This window comes from Phalangium opilio, unplaced genomic scaffold (genome assembly GCF_054372755.1).
Source record: "Phalangium opilio isolate 3A_F unplaced genomic scaffold, DU_Popi_V2 ptg000094l_1, whole genome shotgun sequence".
NCBI classification, from domain to species: Eukaryota; Metazoa; Arthropoda; class Arachnida; order Opiliones; family Phalangiidae; genus Phalangium; species Phalangium opilio.
The window spans coordinates 2775001-2795222 of record NW_028324199.1 but is presented as its reverse complement, the minus strand read 5'-3'; the positions used below and the strand labels follow the sequence as shown (position 1 = coordinate 2795222).

The window sequence follows — 20222 nt, the reverse complement described above, 5'->3', positions numbered from 1 at the left end:
GACCATCGTGATTAGACATAGTAATAAGCTAGATCTCTTCGAAAACTTAAATTAACACGTATCTATGGTGTGGTGGTTATCACGTCCGCCTAACACGCGAAAGGTGTCAGGTTCGAGCCCTGATAGATACATGTTTTGACCATCGTGATTAGACATAGTAATAAGCTGGATCTCTTCGAAAACTTTATATTAACACGTATCTATGGTGTGGTGGTTATCACGTCCGCCTGACACGCGGAAGGTCCCAGGTTCGAGCCCTGGTAGATACATGGTTTGACAATCGTGATTAGACATAATAATAAGGTAGATCTCTTCGAAAACTCCCATTAGCCAAGTATCTATGGTGTAGTGGTTATCACGTCCGCCTAACACGCGCAAGGTCCCAGGTTCGAGCCCTGATAGATTTATGTTTTGACCATCGTGATTAGACATAGTAATAAGCTACATCTCTTCGAAAACTCACAACAGCCAAGTATCTATGGTGTAGTGGTTTATCACGTCCGCCTGACACGCGGAAGGTCCCAGGTTCGAGCCCTTATAGATACATGTTTTGACCATCGTGATTAGACATAGTAATAAGCTAGATCTCTTCGAAAACTCACAATAACCAAGTATCTATGGTGTAGTGGTTATCACGTCCGCTTTACACGCGGAAGGTCTCAGGTTCGAGCCCTGATGGATACATGTTTTGACCATCGTGATTAGACATAGTAATAAGCTAGATCTCTTCGAAAACTTAAATTAACACGTATCTATGGTGTAGTGGTTATCACGTCCGCTTTACACGCGGAAGGTCCCAGGTTCGAGCCCTGGTAGATACATGTTTTGACCATCGTGATTAGACATAGTAATAAGCTAGATCTCTTCGAAAACTAAAATAAACACGTACCTATGGTGTAGTGGTTATCACGTCCGCTTTACACGCGGAAGGTGTCAGGTTCGAGCCCTGATGGATACATGTTTTAACCATCGTGATTAGACATAGTAATAAGCTAGATCTCTTCGAAAACTTAAATTAACACGTATCTATGGTGTAGTGGTTATCACGTCCGCTTTATACGCGGAAGGTTCCAGGTTCGAGCCCTGGTAGATACATGTTTTGACCATCGTGATTAGACATAATAATAAGGTACATCTCTTCGAAAACTCACAATAACCAAGTATCTATGGTGTAGTGGTTATCACGTCTGCCTAACACGCGGAATGTCTCAGGTTCGAGCCCTGATAGATACATGTTTTGACCATTGTGATTAGACATAGTAATAAGCTAGATCTCTTCGAAAACTTAAATTAACAAGTATCTATGGTGTAGTGGTTATCACGTCCGCCTAACACCCGGAAGGTCCCAGGTTCGAGCCCTGATAGATACATTTTTGACCATCGTGATTAGACATAGTAATAAGCTAGATCTCTTCGAAAACTCACAATAGCCAAGTATCTATGGTGTAGTGATTATCACTTCCGCCTAACACGCGGAAGGTGTCAGGTTCGAGCCCTGATAGATACATGTTTTGACCATCGTGATTAGACATAGTAATAAGCTAGATCTCTTCGAAAACTTAAATTAACACGTATCTATGGTGTATTGGTTATCACGTCCGCTTTACACGCGGAAGGTCCCAGGTTCGATCCCTGGTAGATACATGTTTTGACCATCGTGATTAGACATAATAATAAGGTTGATCTCTTCGAAAACTCACAATAACCAAGTATCTATGGTGTTGTGGTTATCACTTCCGCCTAACACGCGGAAGGTGTCAGGTTCGAGCCCTGATAGATACATGTTTTGACCATCGTGATTAGACATAGTAATAAGCTAGATCTCTTCGAAAACTTTATATTAAACGTAGCTATGGTGTAGTGGTTATCACGTCCGCCTAACACGCGGAAGGTCCCAGGTTCGAGCCCTGGTAGATACATGTTTTGACCATCGTGATTAGACATAGTAATAAGCTAGATCTCTTCGAAAACTCACAATAACCAAGTATCTATGGTGTAGTGGTTATCACGTCCGCTTTACACACGGAAGGTGTCAGGTTCGAGCCCTGATGGATACATGTTTTGACCATCGTGATAAGACATAGTAATAAGCTGGATCTCTTCGAAAACTTAAATAAACACGTATCTATGGTGTAGTGGTTATCACGTCCGCTTTACACGCGGAAGGTCCCAGGTTCGAGCCCTGGTAGATACATGTTTTGACCATCGTGATTAGACATAATAATAAGGTACATCTCTTCGAAAACTCACAATAACCAAGTATCTATGGTGTAGTGGTTATCACGTCCGCCTAACACGCGGAAGGTGTCAGGTTCGAGCCCTGATAGATACATGTTTTGACCATCGTGATTAGACATAGTAATAAGCTAGATCCCTTCGAAAACTCACAATAACCAAGTATCTATGGTGTAGTGGTTATCACGTCCGCTTTACAAGCGGAAGGTCCCAGGTTCGAGCCCTGGTAGATACATGTTTTGACCATCGTGATTAGACATAATAATAAGGTAGATCTCTTCGAAAACTCACAATAACCAAGTATCTATGGTGTAGTGGTTATCACGTCCGCCCAACACGCGGAAGGTCCCAGATTCGAGCCCTGATAGATACATGTTTTGACCATCGTGATTAGACATAGTAATAAGCTAGATCTCTTCGAAAACTTAAATAAACACGTATCTATGGTGTAGTGGTTATCACGTCCGCTTTACACGCGGAATGTCTCAGGTTCGAGCCCTGGTAGATACATGTTTTGACCATCGTGATTAGACATAATAATAAGGTAGATCTCTTCGAAAACTCACAATAGCCAAGTATCTATGGTGTAGTGGTTATCACGTGCGCTTTACACGCGGAAGGTCTCAGGTTCGAGCCCTGATAGATACATGTTTTGACCATTGTGATTAGACATAGTAATAAGCTAGATCTCTTCGAAAACTTAAATTGACACGTATCTATGGTGTAGTGGTTATCACGTCCGCTTTACACGCGGAAGGTCCCAGGTTCGAGCCCTGGTAGATACATGTTTTGACCATCGTGATTAGACATAATAATAAGGTAGATCTCTTCGAAAACTCACAATAACCAAGTATCTATGGTGTAGTGGTTATCACGTGCGCCTAACACGTGGAAGGTCTCAGGTTCGAGCCCTGATAGATACATGTTTTGACTATTGTGATTAGTCATAGTAATAAGCTAGATCTCTTCGAAAACTTAAATTAACAAGTATCTATGGTGTAGTGGTTATCACGTCCGCCTAACACGCGGAAGGTCCCAGGTTCGAGCCCTGATAGATAGATGTTTTGACCATCGTGATTAGACATAGTTATAAGCTGGATCTCTTAGAAAACTTTATATTAACACGTATCTATGGTGTAGTGGTTATCACGTCTGCCTAACACGCTGAAGGTCCCAGGTTTGAGAGCTGGTTGGGATATGTTTTGACCATCGTGATTAGACATAATAATAAGGTAGATCTCTTCGAAAACTCCCATTAGCCAAGTATCTATGGTGTAGTGGTTATCACGTCCGCCTAACACGCGAAAGGTGTCAGGTTCGAGCCCTGATAGATACATGTTTTGACCATCGTGATTAGACATAGTGATAAGCTGGATCTCTTCGAAAACTTTATATTTACACGTATCTATGGTGTGATGGTTATCACGTCCGCCTAACACGCGAAAGGTGTCAGGTCTGAGCCCTGATAGATACATGTTTTGACCATCGTGATTAGACATAGTAATAAGCTGGATCTCTTCGAAAACTTTATATTAACACGTATCTATGGTGTGGTGGTTATCACGTCCGCCTGACACGCGGAAGGTCCCAGGTTCGAGCCCTGGTAGATACATGGTTTGACAATCGTGATTAGACATAATAATAAGGTAGATCTCTTCGAAAGCTCACAATAACCAAGTATCTATGGTGTAGTAGTTATCACGTCCGCTTAACACGCGGAAGGTCTCAGGTTCGAGCCCTGATAGATACATGTTTCGACCATTGTGATTAGACATAGTAATAAGCTAGATCTCTTCGAAAACTTAAATTAACACGTATCTATGGTGTAGTGGTTATCACGTCCGCCTTACACGCGGAAGTTCCCAGGTTCGAGCCCTGGTAGATACATTTTTGACCATCGTGATTAGACATAGTAATAAGCTAGATCTCTTCGAAAACTCACAATAGCCAAGTATCTATGGTGTAGTGATTATCACTTCCGCCTAACACGCGGAAGGTGTCAGGTTCGAGCCCTGATAGATACATGTTTTGACCATCGTGATTAGACATAGTAATAAGCTAGATCTCTTCGAAAACTTAAATTAACACGTATCTATGGTGTAGTGGTTATCACGTCCGCTTTACACGCGGAAGGTCCCAGGTTCGATCCCTGGTAGATACATGTTTTGACCATCGTGATTAGACATAATAATAAGGTTGATCTCTTCGAAAACTCACAATAACCAAGTATCTATGGTGTTGTGGTTATCACTTCCGCCTAACACGCGGAAGGTGTCAGGTTCGAGCCCTGATAGATACATGTTTTGACCATCGTGATTAGACATAGTAATAAGCTAGATCTCTTCGAAAACTTTATATTAAACGTAGCTATGGTGTAGTGGTTATCACGTCCGCCTAACACGCGGAAGGTCCCAGGTTCGAGCCCTGGTAGATACATGTTTTGACCATCGTGATTAGACATAGTAATAAGCTAGATCTCTTCGAAAACTCACAATAACCAAGTATCTATGGTGTAGTGGTTATCACGTCCGCTTTACACACGGAAGGTGTCAGGTTCGAGCCCTGATGGATACATGTTTTGACCATCGTGATAAGACATAGTAATAAGCTGGATCTCTTCGAAAACTTAAATAAACACGTATCTATGGTGTAGTGGTTATCACGTCCGCTTTACACGCGGAAGGTCCCAGGTTCGAGCCCTGGTAGATACATGTTTTGACCATCGTGATTAGACATAATAATAAGGTACATCTCTTCGAAAACTCACAATAACCAAGTATCTATGGTGTAGTGGTTATCACGTCCGCCTAACACGCGGAAGGTGTCAGGTTCGAGCCCTGATAGATACATGTTTTGACCATCGTGATTAGACATAGTAATAAGCTAGATCCCTTCGAAAACTCACAATAACCAAGTATCTATGGTGTAGTGGTTATCACGTCCGCTTTACAAGCGGAAGGTCCCAGGTTCGAGCCCTGGTAGATACATGTTTTGACCATCGTGATTAGACATAATAATAAGGTAGATCTCTTCGAAAACTCACAATAACCAAGTATCTATGGTGTAGTGGTTATCACGTCCGCCCAACACGCGGAAGGTCCCAGATTCGAGCCCTGATAGATACATGTTTTGACCATCGTGATTAGACATAGTAATAAGCTAGATCTCTTCGAAAACTTAAATAAACACGTATCTATGGTGTAGTGGTTATCACGTCCGCTTTACACGCGGAATGTCTCAGGTTCGAGCCCTGGTAGATACATGTTTTGACCATCGTGATTAGACATAATAATAAGGTAGATCTCTTCGAAAACTCACAATAGCCAAGTATCTATGGTGTAGTGGTTATCACGTGCGCTTTACACGCGGAAGGTCTCAGGTTCGAGCCCTGATAGATACATGTTTTGACCATTGTGATTAGACATAGTAATAAGCTAGATCTCTTCGAAAACTTAAATTGACACGTATCTATGGTGTAGTGGTTATCACGTCCGCTTTACACGCGGAAGGTCCCAGGTTCGAGCCCTGGTAGATACATGTTTTGACCATCGTGATTAGACATAATAATAAGGTAGATCTCTTCGAAAACTCACAATAACCAAGTATCTATGGTGTAGTGGTTATCACGTGCGCCTAACACGTGGAAGGTCTCAGGTTCGAGCCCTGATAGATACATGTTTTGACTATTGTGATTAGTCATAGTAATAAGCTAGATCTCTTCGAAAACTTAAATTAACAAGTATCTATGGTGTAGTGGTTATCACGTCCGCCTAACACGCGGAAGGTCCCAGGTTCGAGCCCTGATAGATAGATGTTTTGACCATCGTGATTAGACATAGTTATAAGCTGGATCTCTTAGAAAACTTTATATTAACACGTATCTATGGTGTAGTGGTTATCACGTCTGCCTAACACGCTGAAGGTCCCAGGTTTGAGAGCTGGTTGGGATATGTTTTGACCATCGTGATTAGACATAATAATAAGGTAGATCTCTTCGAAAACTCCCATTAGCCAAGTATCTATGGTGTAGTGGTTATCACGTCCGCCTAACACGCGAAAGGTGTCAGGTTCGAGCCCTGATAGATACATGTTTTGACCATCGTGATTAGACATAGTGATAAGCTGGATCTCTTCGAAAACTTTATATTTACACGTATCTATGGTGTGATGGTTATCACGTCCGCCTAACACGCGAAAGGTGTCAGGTCTGAGCCCTGATAGATACATGTTTTGACCATCGTGATTAGACATAGTAATAAGCTGGATCTCTTCGAAAACTTTATATTAACACGTATCTATGGTGTGGTGGTTATCACGTCCGCCTGACACGCGGAAGGTCCCAGGTTCGAGCCCTGGTAGATACATGGTTTGACAATCGTGATTAGACATAATAATAAGGTAGATCTCTTCGAAAGCTCACAATAACCAAGTATCTATGGTGTAGTAGTTATCACGTCCGCTTAACACGCGGAAGGTCTCAGGTTCGAGCCCTGATAGATACATGTTTCGACCATTGTGATTAGACATAGTAATAAGCTAGATCTCTTCGAAAACTTAAATTAACACGTATCTATGGTGTAGTGGTTATCACGTCCGCTTTACACGCGGAAGTTCCCAGGTTCGAGCCCTGGTAGATACATGTTTTGACCATCGTGATTAGACATAATAACAAGGTAGATCTCTTCGAAAACTCACAATAACCAAGTATCTATGGTGTAGTGGTTATCACGTCCGACTAACACGCGGAAGGTCCCAGGTTCGTGCCCTGATACATCCATGTTTTGACCATCGTGATTAGACATAGTAATAAGCTAGATCTCTTCGAAAACTTAAATTAACACGTATCTATGGTGTAGTAGTTATCACGTCCGCCTAACACGCGGAAGGTCCCAGGTTCGAGCCCTGATAGATACATGTTTTGACCATCGTGATTAGACATAGTAATAAGCTAGATCTCTTCGAAAACTTAAATTAACACGTATCTATGGTGTAGTAGTTATCACGTCCGCCTAACACGCGGAAGGTCCCAGGTTCGAGCCCTGATAGATACATGTTTTGACCATCGTGATTAGACATAGTAATAAGCTAGATCTCTTCGAAAACTCACAATAGCCAATCATCTATGGTGTAGTGGTTATCACGTCCGCCTAACACGCGGAAGGTGTCAGGTTCGAGCCCTGATAGACACATGTTTTGACCATCGTGATTAGACATAGTAATAAGCTAGATCTCTTTGAAAACTCACAATAACCAAGTATCGATGGTGTAGTGGTTATCACGTCCGCTTTACACGCGGAAGGTGTCAGGTTCGAGCCCTGATAGATACATGTTTTGACCATTGTGATTAGACATAGTAATAAGCTAGATCTCTTCGAAAACTTAAATTGACACGTATCTATGGTGTAGTGGTTATCACGTCCGCTTTACACGCGGAAGGTCCCAGGTTCGAGCCCTGGAAGACACATGTTTTGACCATCGTGATTAGACATAATAATAAGGTAGATCTCTTCGAAAACTCACAATAACCAAGTATCTATGGTGTAGTGGTTATCACGTGCGCCTAACACGTGGAAGGTCTCAGGTTCGAGCCCTGATAGATACATGTTTTGACCATCGTGATTAGACATAGTTATAAGCTGGATCTCTTAGAAAACTTTATATTAACACGTATCTATGGTGTAGTGGTTATCACGTCTGCCTAACACGCTGAAGGTCCCAGGTTTGAGAGCTGGTTGGGATATGTTTTGACCATCGTGATTAGACATAATAATAAGGTAGATCTCTTCGAAAACTCCCATTAGCCAAGTATCTATGGTGTAGTGGTTATCACGTCCGCCTAACACGCGAAAGGTGTCAGGTTCGAGCCCTGATAGATACATGTTTTGACCATCGTGATTAGACATAGTGATAAGCTGGATCTCTTCGAAAACTTTATATTTACACGTATCTATGGTGTGGTGGTTATCACGTCCGCCTAACACGCGAAAGGTGTCAGGTCTGAGCCCTGATAGATACATGTTTTGACCATCGTGATTAGACATAGTAATAAGCTGGATCTCTTCGAAAACTTTATATTAACACGTATCTATGGTGTGGTGGTTATCACGTCCGCCTGACACGCGGAAGGTCCCAGGTTCGAGCCCTGGTAGATACATGGTTTGACAATCGTGATTAGACATAATAATAAGGTAGATCTCTTCGAAAGCTCACAATAACCAAGTATCTATGGTGTAGTAGTTATCACGTCCGCTTAACACGCGGAAGGTCTCAGGTTCGAGCCCTGATATATACATGTTTCGACCATTGTGATTAGACATAGTAATAAGCTAGATCTCTTCGAAAACTTAAATTAACACGTATCTATGGTGTAGTGGTTATCACGTCCGCTTTACACGCGGAAGTTCCCATGTTCGAGCCCTGGTAGATACATGTTTTGACCATCGTGATTAGACATAATAATAAGGTAGATCTCTTCGAAAACTTACAATAACCAAGTATCTATGGTGTAGTGGTTATCACGTCCGACTAACACGCGGAAGGTCCCAGGTTCGTGCCCTGATAGATACATGTTTTGACCATCGTGATTAGACATAGTAATAAGCTAGATCTCTTCGAAAACTCACAATAACCAAGTATCTATGGTGTAGTGGTTATCACGTCCGCTTTACACGCGGAAGGTGTCAGGTTCGAGCCCTGATGGATACATGTTTTGACCATCGTGATAGACATAGTAATAAGCTAGATCTCTTCGAAAACTTAAATTAACACGTATCTATGGTGTAGTGGTTATCACGTCCGCTTTACACGCGGAAGGTCCCAGGTTCGAGCCCTGGTAGATACATGTTTTGACCATCGTGATTAGACATAATAATAAGGTAGATCTCTTCGAAAACTCACAATAACCAAGTATCTATGGTGTAGTGGTTATCACGTCCGACTAACACGCGGAAGGTCCCAGGTTCGTGCCCTGATAGATACATGTTTTGACCATCGTGATTAGACATAGTTATAAGCTAGATCTCTTCGAAAACTTAAATTAACACGTATCTATGGTGTAGTGGTTATCACGTCCGCTTTACACGCGGAAGGTCCCAGCTTCGAGCCCTGGTAGATACATGTTTTGACCATCGTGATTAGACATAGTAATAAGCTAGATCTCTTCGAAAACTTAAATTAACACGTATCTATGGTGTAGTAGTTATCACGTCCGCCTAACACGCGGAAGGTCTCAGGTTCGTGCCCTGATAGATACATGTTTTGACCATCGTGATTAGACATAGTAATAAGCTAGATCTCTTCGAAAACTTAAATTAACACGTATCTATGGTGTAGTAGTTATCACGTCCGCCTAACACGCGGAAGGTCCCAGGTTCGAGCCCTGATAGATACATGTTTTGACCATCGTGATTAGACATAGTAATAAGCTAGATCTCTTCGAAAACTTAAATTAACACGTATCTATGGTGTAGTAGTTATCACGTCCGCCTAACACGCGGAAGGTCCCAGGTTCGAGCCCTGATAGATACATGTTTTGACCATCGTGATTAGACATAGTAATAAGCTAGATCTATTCGAAAACTCACAATAGCCAATCATCTATGGTGTAGTGGTTATCACGTCCGCCTAACACGCGGAAGGTGTCAGGTTCGAGCCCTGATAGACACATGTTTTGACCATCGTGATTAGACATAGTAATAAGCTAGATCTCTTTGAAAACTCACAATAACCAAGTATCGATGGTGTAGTGGTTATCACGTCCGCTTTACACGCGGAAGGTGTCAGGTTCGAGCCCTGATAGATACATGTTTTGACCATCGTGATTAGACATAGTAATAAGCTAGATCTCTTCGAAAACTCACAATAGCCAAGTATCTATGGTGTAGTGGTTATCACGTCCGCCTAATACGCAGAAGGTGTCAGGTTCGAGCCCTGATGGATACATGTTTTGACCATTGTGATTAGACATAGTAATAAGCTAGATCTCTTCGAAAACTTAAATTGACACGTATCTATGGTGTAGTGGTTATCACGTCCGCTTTACACGCGGAAGGTCCCAGGTTCGAGCCCTGGAAGATACATGTTTTGACCATCGTGATTAGACATAATAATAAGGTAGATCTCTTAGAAAACTCACAATAACCAAGTATCTATGGTGTAGTGGTTATCACGTGCGCCTAACACGTGGAAGGTCTCAGGTTCGAGCCCTGATAGATACATGTTTTGACTATTGTGATTAGACATAGTAATAAGCTAGATCTCTTCGAAAACTTAAATTAACAAGTATCTATGGTGTAGTGGTTATCACGTCCGCCTAACACGCGGAAGGTCCCAGGTTCGAGCCCTGATAGATACATGTTTTGACCACCGTGATTAGACATAGTTATAAGCTGGATCTCTTAGAAAACTTTATATTAACACGTATCTATGGTGTAGTGGTTATCACGTCTGCCTAACACGCTGAAGGTCCCAGGTTTGAGAGCTGGTTGGGATATGTTTTGACCATCGTGATTAGACATAATAATAAGGTAGATCTCTTCGAAAACTCCCATTAGCCAAGTATCTATGGTGTAGTGGTTATCACGTCCGCCTAACACGCGAAAGGTGTCAGGTTCGAGCCCTGATAGATACATGTTTTGACCATCGTGATTAGACATAGTGATAAGCTGGATCTCTTCGAAAACTTTATATTTACACGTATCTATGGTGTGGTGGTTATCACGTCCGCCTAACACGCGAAAGGTGTCAGGTCTGAGCCCTGATAGATACATGTTTTGACCATCGTGATTAGACATAGTAATAATCTGGATCTCTTCGAAAACTTTATATTAACACGTATCTATGGTGTGGTGGTTATCACGTCCGCCTGACACGCGGAAGGTCCCAGGTTCGAGCCCTGGTAGATACATGGTTTGACAATCGTGATTAGACATAATAATAAGGTAGATCTCTTCGAAAGCTCACAATAACCAAGTATCTATGGTGTAGTAGTTATCACGTCCGCTTAACACGCGGAAGGTCTCAGGTTCGAGCCCTGATAGATACATGTTTCGACCATTGTGATTAGACATAGTAATAAGCTAGATCTCTTCGAAAACTTAAATTAACACGTATCTATGGTGTAGTGGTTATCACGTCCGCTTTACACGCGGAAGGTCCCAGGTTCGAGCCCTGGTAGATACATGTTTTGACCATCGTGATTAGACATAATAATAAGGTAGATCTCTTCGAAAACTCACAATAACCAAGTATCTATGGTGTAGTGGTTATCACGTCCGACTAACACGCGGAAGGTCCCAGGTTCGTGCCCTGATAGATACATGTTTTGACCATCGTGATTAGACATAGTTATAAGCTAGATCTCTTCGAAAACTTAAATTAACACGTATCTATGGTGTAGTGGTTATCACGTCCGCTTTACACGCGGAAGGTCCCAGCTTCGAGCCCTGGTAGATACATGTTTTGACCATCGTGATTAGACATAGTAATAAGCTAGATCTCTTCGAAAACTTAAATTAACACGTATCTATGGTGTAGTAGTTATCACGTCCGCCTAACACGCGGAAGGTCTCAGGTTCGTGCCCTGATAGATACATGTTTTGACCATCGTGATTAGACATAGTAATAAGCTAGATCTCTTCGAAAACTTAAATTAACACGTATCTATGGTGTAGTAGTTATCACGTCCGCCTAACACGCGGAAGGTCCCAGGTTCGAGCCCTGATAGATACATGTTTTGACCATCGTGATTAGACATAGTAATAAGCTAGATCTCTTCGAAAACTTAAATTAACACGTATCTATGGTGTAGTAGTTATCACGTCCGCCTAACACGCGGAAGGTCCCAGGTTCGAGCCCTGATAGATACATGTTTTGACCATCGTGATTAGACATAGTAATAAGCTAGATCTCTTCGAAAACTCACAATAGCCAATCATCTATGGTGTAGTGGTTATCACGTCCGCCTAACACGCGGAAGGTGTCAGGTTCGAGCCCTGATAGACACATGTTTTGACCATCGTGATTAGACATAGTAATAAGCTAGATCTCTTTGAAAACTCACAATAACCAAGTATCGATGGTGTAGTGGTTATCACGTCCGCTTTACACGCGGAAGGTGTCAGGTTCGAGCCCTGATAGATACATGTTTTGACCATCGTGATTAGACATAGTAATAAGCTAGATCTCTTCGAAAACTCACAATAGCCAAGTATCTATGGTGTAGTGGTTATCACGTCCGCCTAACACGCGGAAGGTGTCAGGTTCGAGCCCTGATGGATACATGTTTTGACCATCGTGATTAGACATAGTAATAAGCTAGATCTCTTCGAAAACTCACAATAGCCAAGTATCTATGGTGTAGTGGTTATCACGTGCGCTTTACACGCGGAAGGTCTCAGGTTCGAGCCCTGATAGATACATGTTTTGACCATTGTGACTAGACATAGTAATAAGCTAGATCTCTTCGAAAACTTAAATTAACACGTATCTATGGTGTAGTAGTTATCACGTCCGCCTAACACGCGGAAGGTCTCAGGTTCGAGCCCTGATAGACACATGTTTTGACCATCGTGATTAGACATAGTAATAAGCTAGATCTCTTTGAAAACTCACAATAACCAAGTATCGATGGTGTAGTGGTTATCACGTCCGCTTTACACGCGGAAGGTGTCAGGTTCGAGCCCTGATAGATATATGTTTTGACCATCGTGATTAGACATAATAATAAGGTAGATCTCTTCGAAAACTCCCATTAGCCAAGTGTCTATGGTGTAGTGGTTATCACGTCCGCCTAACACGCGAAAGGTGTCAGGTTCGAGCCCTGATAGACACATGTTTTGACCATCGTGATTAGACATAGTAATAAGCTGGATCTCTTCGAAAACTTTATATTAACACGTATCTATGGTGTGGTGGTTATCACGTCCGCCTGACACGCGGAAGGTCCCAGGTTCGAGCCCTGGTAGATACATGGTTTGACAATCGTGATTAGACATAATAATAAGGTAGATCTCTTCGAAAGCTCACAATAACCAAGTATCTATGGTGTAGTAGTTATCTCGTCCGCTTAACACGCGGAAGGTCTCAGGTTCGAGCCCTGATAGATACATGTTTCGACCATTGTGATTAGACATAGTAATAAGCTAGATCTCTTCGAAAACTTAAATTAACACGTATCTATGGTGTAGTGGTTATCACGTCCGCTTTACACGCGGAAGTTCCCAGGTTCGAGCCCTGGTAGATACATGTTTTGACCATCGTGATTAGACATAATAATAAGGTAGATCTCTTCGAAAACTCACAATAACCAAGTATCTATGGTGTAGTGGTTATCACGTCCGACTAACACGCGGAAGGTCCCAGGTTCGTGCCCTGATAGATACATGTTTTGACCATCGTGATTAGACATAGTAATAAGCTAGATCTCTTCGAAAACTCACAATAACCAAGTATCTATGGTGTAGTGGTTATCACGTCCGCTTTACACGCGGAAGGTGTCAGGTTCGAGCCCTGATGGATACATGTTTTGACCATCGTGATAGACATAGTAATAAGCTAGATCTCTTCGAAAACTTAAATGAACACGTATCTATGGTGTAGTGGTTATCACGTCCGCTTTACACGCGGAAGGTCCCAGGTTCGAGCCCTGGTAGATACATGTTTTGACCATCGTGATTAGACATAATAATAAAGTAGATCTCTTCGAAAACTCACAATAACCAAGTATCTATGGTGTAGTGGTTATCACGTCCGACTAACACGCGGAAGGTCCCAGGTTCGTGCCCTGATAGATACATGTTTTGACCATCGTGATTAGACATAGTTATAAGCTAGATCTCTTCGAAAACTTAAATTAACACGTATCTATGGTGTAGTGGTTATCACGTCCGCTTTACACGCGGAAGGTCCCAGCTTCGAGCCCTGGTAGATACATGTTTTGACCATCGTGATTAGACATAGTAATAAGCTAGATCTCTTCGAAAACTTAAATTAACACGTATCTATGGTGTAGTAGTTATCACGTCCGCCTAACACGCGGAAGGTCTCAGGTTCGAGCCCTGGAAGATACATGTTTTGACCATCGTGATTAGACATAATAATAAGGTAGATCTCTTAGAAAACTCACAATAACCAAGTATCTATGGTGTAGTGGTTATCACGTGCGCCTAACACGTGGAAGGTCTCAGGTTCGAGCCCTGATAGATACATGTTTTGACTATTGTGATTAGACATAGTAATAAGCTAGATCTCTTCGAAAACTTAAATTAACAAGTATCTATGGTGTAGTGGTTATCACGTCCGCCTAACACGCGGAAGGTCCCAGGTTCGAGCCCTGATAGATACATGTTTTGACCACCGTGATTAGACATAGTTATAAGCTGGATCTCTTAGAAAACTTTATATTAACACGTATCTATGGTGTAGTGGTTATCACGTCTGCCTAACACGCTGAAGGTCCCAGGTTTGAGAGCTGGTTGGGATATGTTTTGACCATCGTGATTAGACATAATAATAAGGTAGATCTCTTCGAAAACTCCCATTAGCCAAGTATCTATGGTGTAGTGGTTATCACGTCCGCCTAACACGCGAAAGGTGTCAGGTTCGAGCCCTGATAGATACATGTTTTGACCATCGTGATTAGACATAGTGATAAGCTGGATCTCTTCGAAAACTTTATATTTACACGTATCTATGGTGTGGTGGTTATCACGTCCGCCTAACACGCGAAAGGTGTCAGGTCTGAGCCCTGATAGATACATGTTTTGACCATCGTGATTAGACATAGTAATAATCTGGATCTCTTCGAAAACTTTATATTAACACGTATCTATGGTGTGGTGGTTATCACGTCCGCCTGACACGCGGAAGGTCCCAGGTTCGAGCCCTGGTAGATACATGGTTTGACAATCGTGATTAGACATAATAATAAGGTAGATCTCTTCGAAAGCTCACAATAACCAAGTATCTATGGTGTAGTAGTTATCACGTCCGCTTAACACGCGGAAGGTCTCAGGTTCGAGCCCTGATAGATACATGTTTCGACCATTGTGATTAGACATAGTAATAAGCTAGATCTCTTCGAAAACTTAAATTAACACGTATCTATGGTGTAGTGGTTATCACGTCCGCTTTACACGCGGAAGGTCCCAGGTTCGAGCCCTGGTAGATACATGTTTTGACCATCGTGATTAGACATAATAATAAGGTAGATCTCTTCGAAAACTCACAATAACCAAGTATCTATGGTGTAGTGGTTATCACGTCCGACTAACACGCGGAAGGTCCCAGGTTCGTGCCCTGATAGATACATGTTTTGACCATCGTGATTAGACATAGTTATAAGCTAGATCTCTTCGAAAACTTAAATTAACACGTATCTATGGTGTAGTGGTTATCACGTCCGCTTTACACGCGGAAGGTCCCAGCTTCGAGCCCTGGTAGATACATGTTTTGACCATCGTGATTAGACATAGTAATAAGCTAGATCTCTTCGAAAACTTAAATTAACACGTATCTATGGTGTAGTAGTTATCACGTCCGCCTAACACGCGGAAGGTCTCAGGTTCGTGCCCTGATAGATACATGTTTTGACCATCGTGATTAGACATAGTAATAAGCTAGATCTCTTCGAAAACTTAAATTAACACGTATCTTTGGTGTAGTAGTTATCACGTCCGCCTAACACGCGGAAGGTCCCAGGTTCGAGCCCTGATAGATACATGTTTTGACCATCGTGATTAGACATAGTAATAAGCTAGATCTCTTCGAAAACTTAAATTAACACGTATCTATGGTGTAGTAGTTATCACGTCCGCCTAACACGCGGAAGGTCCCAGGTTCGAGCCCTGATAGATACATGTTTTGACCATCGTGATTAGACATAGTAATAAGCTAGATCTCTTCGAAAACTCACAATAGCCAATCATCTATGGTGTAGTGGTTATCACGTCCGCCTAACACGCGGAAGGTGTCAGGTTCGAGCCCTGATAGACACATGTTTTGACCATCGTGATTAGACATAGTAATAAGCTAGATCTCTTTGAAAACTCACAATAACCAAGTATCGATGGTGTAGTGGTTATCACGTCCGCTTTACACGCGGAAGGTGTCAGGTTCGAGCCCTGATAGATACATGTTTTGACCATCGTGATTAGACATAGTAATAAGCTAGATCTCTTCGAAAACTCACAATAGCCAAGTATCTATGGTGTAGTGGTTATCACGTCCGCCTAACACGCGGAAGGTGTCAGGTTCGAGCCCTGATGGATACATGTTTTGACCATCGTGATTAGACATAGTAATAAGCTAGATCTCTTCGAAAACTCACAATAGCCAAGTATCTATGGTGTAGTGGTTATCACGTGCGCTTTACACGCGGAAGGTCTCAGGTTCGAGCCCTGATAGATACATGTTTTGACCATTGTGACTAGACATAGTAATAAGCTAGATCTCTTCGAAAACTTAAATTAACACGTATCTATGGTGTAGTAGTTATCACGTCCGCCTAACACGCGGAAGGTCTCAGGTTCGAGCCCTGATAGACACATGTTTTGACCATCGTGATTAGACATAGTAATAAGCTAGATCTCTTTGAAAACTCACAATAACCAAGTATCGATGGTGTAGTGGTTATCACGTCCGCTTTACACGCGGAAGGTGTCAGGTTCGAGCCCTGATAGATATATGTTTTGACCATCGTGATTAGACATAATAATAAGGTAGATCTCTTCGAAAACTCCCATTAGCCAAGTGTCTATGGTGTAGTGGTTATCACGTCCGCCTAACACGCGAAAGGTGTCAGGTTCGAGCCCTGATAGACACATGTTTTGACCATCGTGATTAGACATAGTAATAAGCTGGATCTCTTCGAAAACTTTATATTAACACGTATCTATGGTGTGGTGGTTATCACGTCCGCCTGACACGCGGAAGGTCCCAGGTTCGAGCCCTGGTAGATACATGGTTTGACAATCGTGATTAGACATAATAATAAGGTAGATCTCTTCGAAAGCTCACAATAACCAAGTATCTATGGTGTAGTAGTTATCTCGTCCGCTTAACACGCGGAAGGTCTCAGGTTCGAGCCCTGATAGATACATGTTTCGACCATTGTGATTAGACATAGTAATAAGCTAGATCTCTTCGAAAACTTAAATTAACACGTATCTATGGTGTAGTGGTTATCACGTCCGCTTTACACGCGGAAGTTCCCAGGTTCGAGCCCTGGTAGATACATGTTTTGACCATCGTGATTAGACATAATAATAAGGTAGATCTCTTCGAAAACTCACAATAACCAAGTATCTATGGTGTAGTGGTTATCACGTCCGACTAACACGCGGAAGGTCCCAGGTTCGTGCCCTGATAGATACATGTTTTGACCATCGTGATTAGACATAGTTATAAGCTAGATCTCTTCGAAAACTTAAATTAACACGTATCTATGGTGTAGTGGTTATCACGTCCGCTTTACACGCGGAAGGTCCCAGCTTCGAGCCCTGGTAGATACATGTTTTGACCATCGTGATTAGACATAGTAATAAGCTAGATCTCTTCGAAAACTTAAATTAACACGTATCTATGGTGTAGTAGTTATCACGTCCGCCTAACACGCGGAAGGTCTCAGGTTCGTGCCCTGATAGATACATGTTTTGACCATCGTGATTAGACATAGTAATAAGCTAGATCTCTTCGAAAACTTAAATTAACACGTATCTATGGTGTAGTAGTTATCACGTCCGCCTAACACGCGGAAGGTCCCAGGTTCGAGCCCTGATAGATACATGTTTTGACCATCGTGATTAGACATAGTAATAAGCTAGATCTCTTCGAAAACTTAAATTAACACGTATCTATGGTGTAGTAGTTATCACGTCCGCCTAACACGCGGAAGGTGTCAGGTTCGAGCCCTGATAGACACATGTTTTGACCATCGTGATTAGACATAGTAATAAGCTAGATCTCTTTGAAAACTCACAATAACCAAGTATCGATGGTGTAGTGGTTATCACGTCCGCTTTACACGCGGAAGGTGTCAGGTTCGAGCCCTGATAGATACATGTTTTGACCATCGTGATTAGACATAGTAATAAGCTAGATCTCTTCGAAAACTCACAATAGCCAAGTATCTATGGTGTAGTGGTTATCACGTCCGCCTAACACGCGGAAGGTGTCAGGTTCGAGCCCTGATGGATACATGTTTTGACCATCGTGATTAGACATAGTAATAAGCTAGATCTCTTCGAAAACTCACAATAGCCAAGTATCTATGGTGTAGTGGTTATCACGTGCGCTTTACACGCGGAAGGTCTCAGGTTCGAGCCCTGATAGATACATGTTTTGACCATTGTGACTAGACATAGTAATAAGCTAGATCTCTTCGAAAACTTAAATTAACACGTATCTATGGTGTAGTAGTTATCACGTCCGCCTAACACGCGGAAGGTCTCAGGTTCGAGCCCTGATAGACACATGTTTTGACCATCGTGATTAGACATAGTAATAAGCTAGATCTCTTTGAAAACTCACAATAACCAAGTATCGATGGTGTAGTGGTTATCACGTCCGCTTTACACGCGGAAGGTGTCAGGTTCGAGCCCTGATAGATATATGTTTTGACCATCGTGATTAGACATAATAATAAGGTAGATCTCTTCGAAAACTCCCATTAGCCAAGTGTCTATGGTGTAGTGGTTATCACGTCCGCCTAACACGCGAAAGGTGTCAGGTTCGAGCCCTGATAGACACATGTTTTGACCATCGTGATTAGACATAGTAATAAGCTGGATCTCTTCGAAAACTTTATATTAACACGTATCTATGGTGTGGTGGTTATCACGTCCGCCTGACACGCGGAAGGTCCCAGGTTCGAGCCCTGGTAGATACATGGTTTGACAATCGTGATTAGACATAATAATAAGGTAGATCTCTTCGAAAGCTCACAATAACCAAGTATCTATGGTGTAGTAGTTATCTCGTCCGCTTAACACGCGGAAGGTCTCAGGTTCGAGCCCTGATAGATACATGTTTCGACCATTGTGATTAGACATAGTAATAAGCTAGATCTCTTCGAAAACTTAAATTAACACGTATCTATGGTGTAGTGGTTATCACGTCCGCTTTACACGCGGAAGTTCCCAGGTTCGAGCCCTGGTAGATACATGTTTTGACCATCGTGATTAGACATAATAATAAGGTAGATCTCTTCGAAAACTCACAATAACCAAGTATCTATGGTGTAGTGGTTATCACGTCCGACTAACACGCGGAAGGTCCCAGGTTCGTGCCCTGATAGATACATGTTTTGACCATCGTGATTAGACATAGTAATAAGCTAGATCTCTTCGAAAACTCACAATAACCAAGTATCTATGGTGTAGTGGTTATCACGTCCGCTTTACACGCGGAAGGTGTCAGGTTCGAGCCCTGATGGATACATGTTTTGACCATCGTGATAGACATAGTAATAAGCTAGATCTCTTCGAAAACTTAAATGAACACGTATCTATGGTGTAGTGGTTATCACGTCCGCTTTACACGCGGAAGGTCCCAGGTTCGAGCCCTGGTAGATACATGTTTTGACCATCGTGATTAGACATAATAATAAAGTAGATCTCTTCGAAAACTCACAATAACCAAGTATCTATGGTGTAGTGGTTATCACGTCCGACTAACACGCGGAAGGTCCCAGGTTCGTGCCCTGATAGATACATGTTTTGACCATCGTGATTAGACATAGTTATAAGCTAGATCTCTTCGAAAACTTAAATTAACACGTATCTATGGTGTAGTGGTTATCACGTCCGCTTTACACGCGGAAGGTCCCAGCTTCGAGCCCTGGTAGATACATGTTTTGACCATCGTGATTAGACATAGTAATAAGCTAGATCTCTTCGAAAACTTAAATTAACACGTATCTATGGTGTAGTAGTTATCACGTCCGCCTAACACGCGGAAGGTCTCAGGTTCGTGCCCTGATAGATACATGT

At 42.2% G+C, this 20222-nt stretch overlaps 45 non-coding genes across 45 annotated transcripts; all 45 read left to right on the top strand.

The window, feature by feature from the left end:
• The first annotated feature begins 196 nt into the window (after positions 1-196).
• TRNAV-GAC (transfer RNA valine (anticodon GAC)) lies at positions 197-269 on the top strand. The gene has a single exon. It is a non-coding gene; the product is annotated as a tRNA-Val (tRNA).
• A 203-nt stretch (positions 270-472) lies between these two features.
• On the top strand, positions 473-546 carry TRNAV-GAC (transfer RNA valine (anticodon GAC)). The gene has a single exon. It is a non-coding gene; the product is annotated as a tRNA-Val (tRNA).
• Positions 547-611: 65 nt separating this feature from the next.
• TRNAV-UAC (transfer RNA valine (anticodon UAC)) lies at positions 612-684 on the top strand. Its single transcript has one exon. It is a non-coding gene; the product is annotated as a tRNA-Val (tRNA).
• Positions 685-748: 64 nt separating this feature from the next.
• TRNAV-UAC (transfer RNA valine (anticodon UAC)) lies at positions 749-821 on the top strand. The gene has a single exon. It is a non-coding gene; the product is annotated as a tRNA-Val (tRNA).
• Positions 822-1022: 201 nt separating this feature from the next.
• On the top strand, positions 1023-1095 carry TRNAI-UAU (transfer RNA isoleucine (anticodon UAU)). Its single transcript has one exon. It is a non-coding gene; the product is annotated as a tRNA-Ile (tRNA).
• Positions 1096-1571: 476 nt separating this feature from the next.
• Positions 1572-1644, top strand: TRNAV-UAC (transfer RNA valine (anticodon UAC)). Its single transcript has one exon. It is a non-coding gene; the product is annotated as a tRNA-Val (tRNA).
• Positions 1645-1846: 202 nt separating this feature from the next.
• TRNAV-AAC (transfer RNA valine (anticodon AAC)) lies at positions 1847-1919 on the top strand. Its single transcript has one exon. It is a non-coding gene; the product is annotated as a tRNA-Val (tRNA).
• Positions 1920-2121: 202 nt separating this feature from the next.
• TRNAV-UAC (transfer RNA valine (anticodon UAC)) lies at positions 2122-2194 on the top strand. Its single transcript has one exon. It is a non-coding gene; the product is annotated as a tRNA-Val (tRNA).
• A 65-nt stretch (positions 2195-2259) lies between these two features.
• Positions 2260-2332, top strand: TRNAV-AAC (transfer RNA valine (anticodon AAC)). Its single transcript has one exon. It is a non-coding gene; the product is annotated as a tRNA-Val (tRNA).
• Positions 2333-2397: 65 nt separating this feature from the next.
• TRNAV-UAC (transfer RNA valine (anticodon UAC)) lies at positions 2398-2470 on the top strand. Its single transcript has one exon. It is a non-coding gene; the product is annotated as a tRNA-Val (tRNA).
• A 477-nt stretch (positions 2471-2947) lies between these two features.
• Positions 2948-3020, top strand: TRNAV-UAC (transfer RNA valine (anticodon UAC)). Its single transcript has one exon. It is a non-coding gene; the product is annotated as a tRNA-Val (tRNA).
• Positions 3021-3774: 754 nt separating this feature from the next.
• On the top strand, positions 3775-3847 carry TRNAV-GAC (transfer RNA valine (anticodon GAC)). The gene has a single exon. It is a non-coding gene; the product is annotated as a tRNA-Val (tRNA).
• A 202-nt stretch (positions 3848-4049) lies between these two features.
• TRNAV-UAC (transfer RNA valine (anticodon UAC)) lies at positions 4050-4122 on the top strand. The gene has a single exon. It is a non-coding gene; the product is annotated as a tRNA-Val (tRNA).
• Positions 4123-4323: 201 nt separating this feature from the next.
• Positions 4324-4396, top strand: TRNAV-UAC (transfer RNA valine (anticodon UAC)). Its single transcript has one exon. It is a non-coding gene; the product is annotated as a tRNA-Val (tRNA).
• A 202-nt stretch (positions 4397-4598) lies between these two features.
• Positions 4599-4671, top strand: TRNAV-AAC (transfer RNA valine (anticodon AAC)). Its single transcript has one exon. It is a non-coding gene; the product is annotated as a tRNA-Val (tRNA).
• A 202-nt stretch (positions 4672-4873) lies between these two features.
• Positions 4874-4946, top strand: TRNAV-UAC (transfer RNA valine (anticodon UAC)). The gene has a single exon. It is a non-coding gene; the product is annotated as a tRNA-Val (tRNA).
• Positions 4947-5011: 65 nt separating this feature from the next.
• On the top strand, positions 5012-5084 carry TRNAV-AAC (transfer RNA valine (anticodon AAC)). The gene has a single exon. It is a non-coding gene; the product is annotated as a tRNA-Val (tRNA).
• A 65-nt stretch (positions 5085-5149) lies between these two features.
• TRNAV-UAC (transfer RNA valine (anticodon UAC)) lies at positions 5150-5222 on the top strand. Its single transcript has one exon. It is a non-coding gene; the product is annotated as a tRNA-Val (tRNA).
• Positions 5223-5699: 477 nt separating this feature from the next.
• Positions 5700-5772, top strand: TRNAV-UAC (transfer RNA valine (anticodon UAC)). Its single transcript has one exon. It is a non-coding gene; the product is annotated as a tRNA-Val (tRNA).
• Positions 5773-6526: 754 nt separating this feature from the next.
• Positions 6527-6599, top strand: TRNAV-GAC (transfer RNA valine (anticodon GAC)). The gene has a single exon. It is a non-coding gene; the product is annotated as a tRNA-Val (tRNA).
• Positions 6600-6801: 202 nt separating this feature from the next.
• Positions 6802-6874, top strand: TRNAV-UAC (transfer RNA valine (anticodon UAC)). The gene has a single exon. It is a non-coding gene; the product is annotated as a tRNA-Val (tRNA).
• A 1442-nt stretch (positions 6875-8316) lies between these two features.
• TRNAV-GAC (transfer RNA valine (anticodon GAC)) lies at positions 8317-8389 on the top strand. The gene has a single exon. It is a non-coding gene; the product is annotated as a tRNA-Val (tRNA).
• A 614-nt stretch (positions 8390-9003) lies between these two features.
• On the top strand, positions 9004-9076 carry TRNAV-UAC (transfer RNA valine (anticodon UAC)). The gene has a single exon. It is a non-coding gene; the product is annotated as a tRNA-Val (tRNA).
• A 202-nt stretch (positions 9077-9278) lies between these two features.
• Positions 9279-9351, top strand: TRNAV-UAC (transfer RNA valine (anticodon UAC)). Its single transcript has one exon. It is a non-coding gene; the product is annotated as a tRNA-Val (tRNA).
• A 752-nt stretch (positions 9352-10103) lies between these two features.
• TRNAI-AAU (transfer RNA isoleucine (anticodon AAU)) lies at positions 10104-10176 on the top strand. Its single transcript has one exon. It is a non-coding gene; the product is annotated as a tRNA-Ile (tRNA).
• A 64-nt stretch (positions 10177-10240) lies between these two features.
• TRNAV-UAC (transfer RNA valine (anticodon UAC)) lies at positions 10241-10313 on the top strand. Its single transcript has one exon. It is a non-coding gene; the product is annotated as a tRNA-Val (tRNA).
• Positions 10314-10515: 202 nt separating this feature from the next.
• TRNAV-AAC (transfer RNA valine (anticodon AAC)) lies at positions 10516-10588 on the top strand. The gene has a single exon. It is a non-coding gene; the product is annotated as a tRNA-Val (tRNA).
• Positions 10589-11067: 479 nt separating this feature from the next.
• Positions 11068-11140, top strand: TRNAV-GAC (transfer RNA valine (anticodon GAC)). The gene has a single exon. It is a non-coding gene; the product is annotated as a tRNA-Val (tRNA).
• A 202-nt stretch (positions 11141-11342) lies between these two features.
• Positions 11343-11415, top strand: TRNAV-UAC (transfer RNA valine (anticodon UAC)). Its single transcript has one exon. It is a non-coding gene; the product is annotated as a tRNA-Val (tRNA).
• A 202-nt stretch (positions 11416-11617) lies between these two features.
• On the top strand, positions 11618-11690 carry TRNAV-UAC (transfer RNA valine (anticodon UAC)). The gene has a single exon. It is a non-coding gene; the product is annotated as a tRNA-Val (tRNA).
• Positions 11691-13131: 1441 nt separating this feature from the next.
• TRNAV-GAC (transfer RNA valine (anticodon GAC)) lies at positions 13132-13204 on the top strand. Its single transcript has one exon. It is a non-coding gene; the product is annotated as a tRNA-Val (tRNA).
• Positions 13205-13406: 202 nt separating this feature from the next.
• Positions 13407-13479, top strand: TRNAV-UAC (transfer RNA valine (anticodon UAC)). The gene has a single exon. It is a non-coding gene; the product is annotated as a tRNA-Val (tRNA).
• Positions 13480-13818: 339 nt separating this feature from the next.
• TRNAV-UAC (transfer RNA valine (anticodon UAC)) lies at positions 13819-13891 on the top strand. Its single transcript has one exon. It is a non-coding gene; the product is annotated as a tRNA-Val (tRNA).
• Positions 13892-14093: 202 nt separating this feature from the next.
• On the top strand, positions 14094-14166 carry TRNAV-UAC (transfer RNA valine (anticodon UAC)). Its single transcript has one exon. It is a non-coding gene; the product is annotated as a tRNA-Val (tRNA).
• A 339-nt stretch (positions 14167-14505) lies between these two features.
• On the top strand, positions 14506-14578 carry TRNAV-AAC (transfer RNA valine (anticodon AAC)). Its single transcript has one exon. It is a non-coding gene; the product is annotated as a tRNA-Val (tRNA).
• A 479-nt stretch (positions 14579-15057) lies between these two features.
• Positions 15058-15130, top strand: TRNAV-GAC (transfer RNA valine (anticodon GAC)). Its single transcript has one exon. It is a non-coding gene; the product is annotated as a tRNA-Val (tRNA).
• Positions 15131-15332: 202 nt separating this feature from the next.
• On the top strand, positions 15333-15405 carry TRNAV-UAC (transfer RNA valine (anticodon UAC)). Its single transcript has one exon. It is a non-coding gene; the product is annotated as a tRNA-Val (tRNA).
• Positions 15406-15607: 202 nt separating this feature from the next.
• Positions 15608-15680, top strand: TRNAV-UAC (transfer RNA valine (anticodon UAC)). Its single transcript has one exon. It is a non-coding gene; the product is annotated as a tRNA-Val (tRNA).
• A 1441-nt stretch (positions 15681-17121) lies between these two features.
• TRNAV-GAC (transfer RNA valine (anticodon GAC)) lies at positions 17122-17194 on the top strand. The gene has a single exon. It is a non-coding gene; the product is annotated as a tRNA-Val (tRNA).
• Positions 17195-17396: 202 nt separating this feature from the next.
• Positions 17397-17469, top strand: TRNAV-UAC (transfer RNA valine (anticodon UAC)). Its single transcript has one exon. It is a non-coding gene; the product is annotated as a tRNA-Val (tRNA).
• Positions 17470-17671: 202 nt separating this feature from the next.
• Positions 17672-17744, top strand: TRNAV-UAC (transfer RNA valine (anticodon UAC)). Its single transcript has one exon. It is a non-coding gene; the product is annotated as a tRNA-Val (tRNA).
• Positions 17745-19047: 1303 nt separating this feature from the next.
• TRNAV-GAC (transfer RNA valine (anticodon GAC)) lies at positions 19048-19120 on the top strand. The gene has a single exon. It is a non-coding gene; the product is annotated as a tRNA-Val (tRNA).
• Positions 19121-19322: 202 nt separating this feature from the next.
• Positions 19323-19395, top strand: TRNAV-UAC (transfer RNA valine (anticodon UAC)). Its single transcript has one exon. It is a non-coding gene; the product is annotated as a tRNA-Val (tRNA).
• Positions 19396-19734: 339 nt separating this feature from the next.
• TRNAV-UAC (transfer RNA valine (anticodon UAC)) lies at positions 19735-19807 on the top strand. The gene has a single exon. It is a non-coding gene; the product is annotated as a tRNA-Val (tRNA).
• Positions 19808-20009: 202 nt separating this feature from the next.
• Positions 20010-20082, top strand: TRNAV-UAC (transfer RNA valine (anticodon UAC)). Its single transcript has one exon. It is a non-coding gene; the product is annotated as a tRNA-Val (tRNA).
• Positions 20083-20222: the final 140 nt, after the last annotated feature.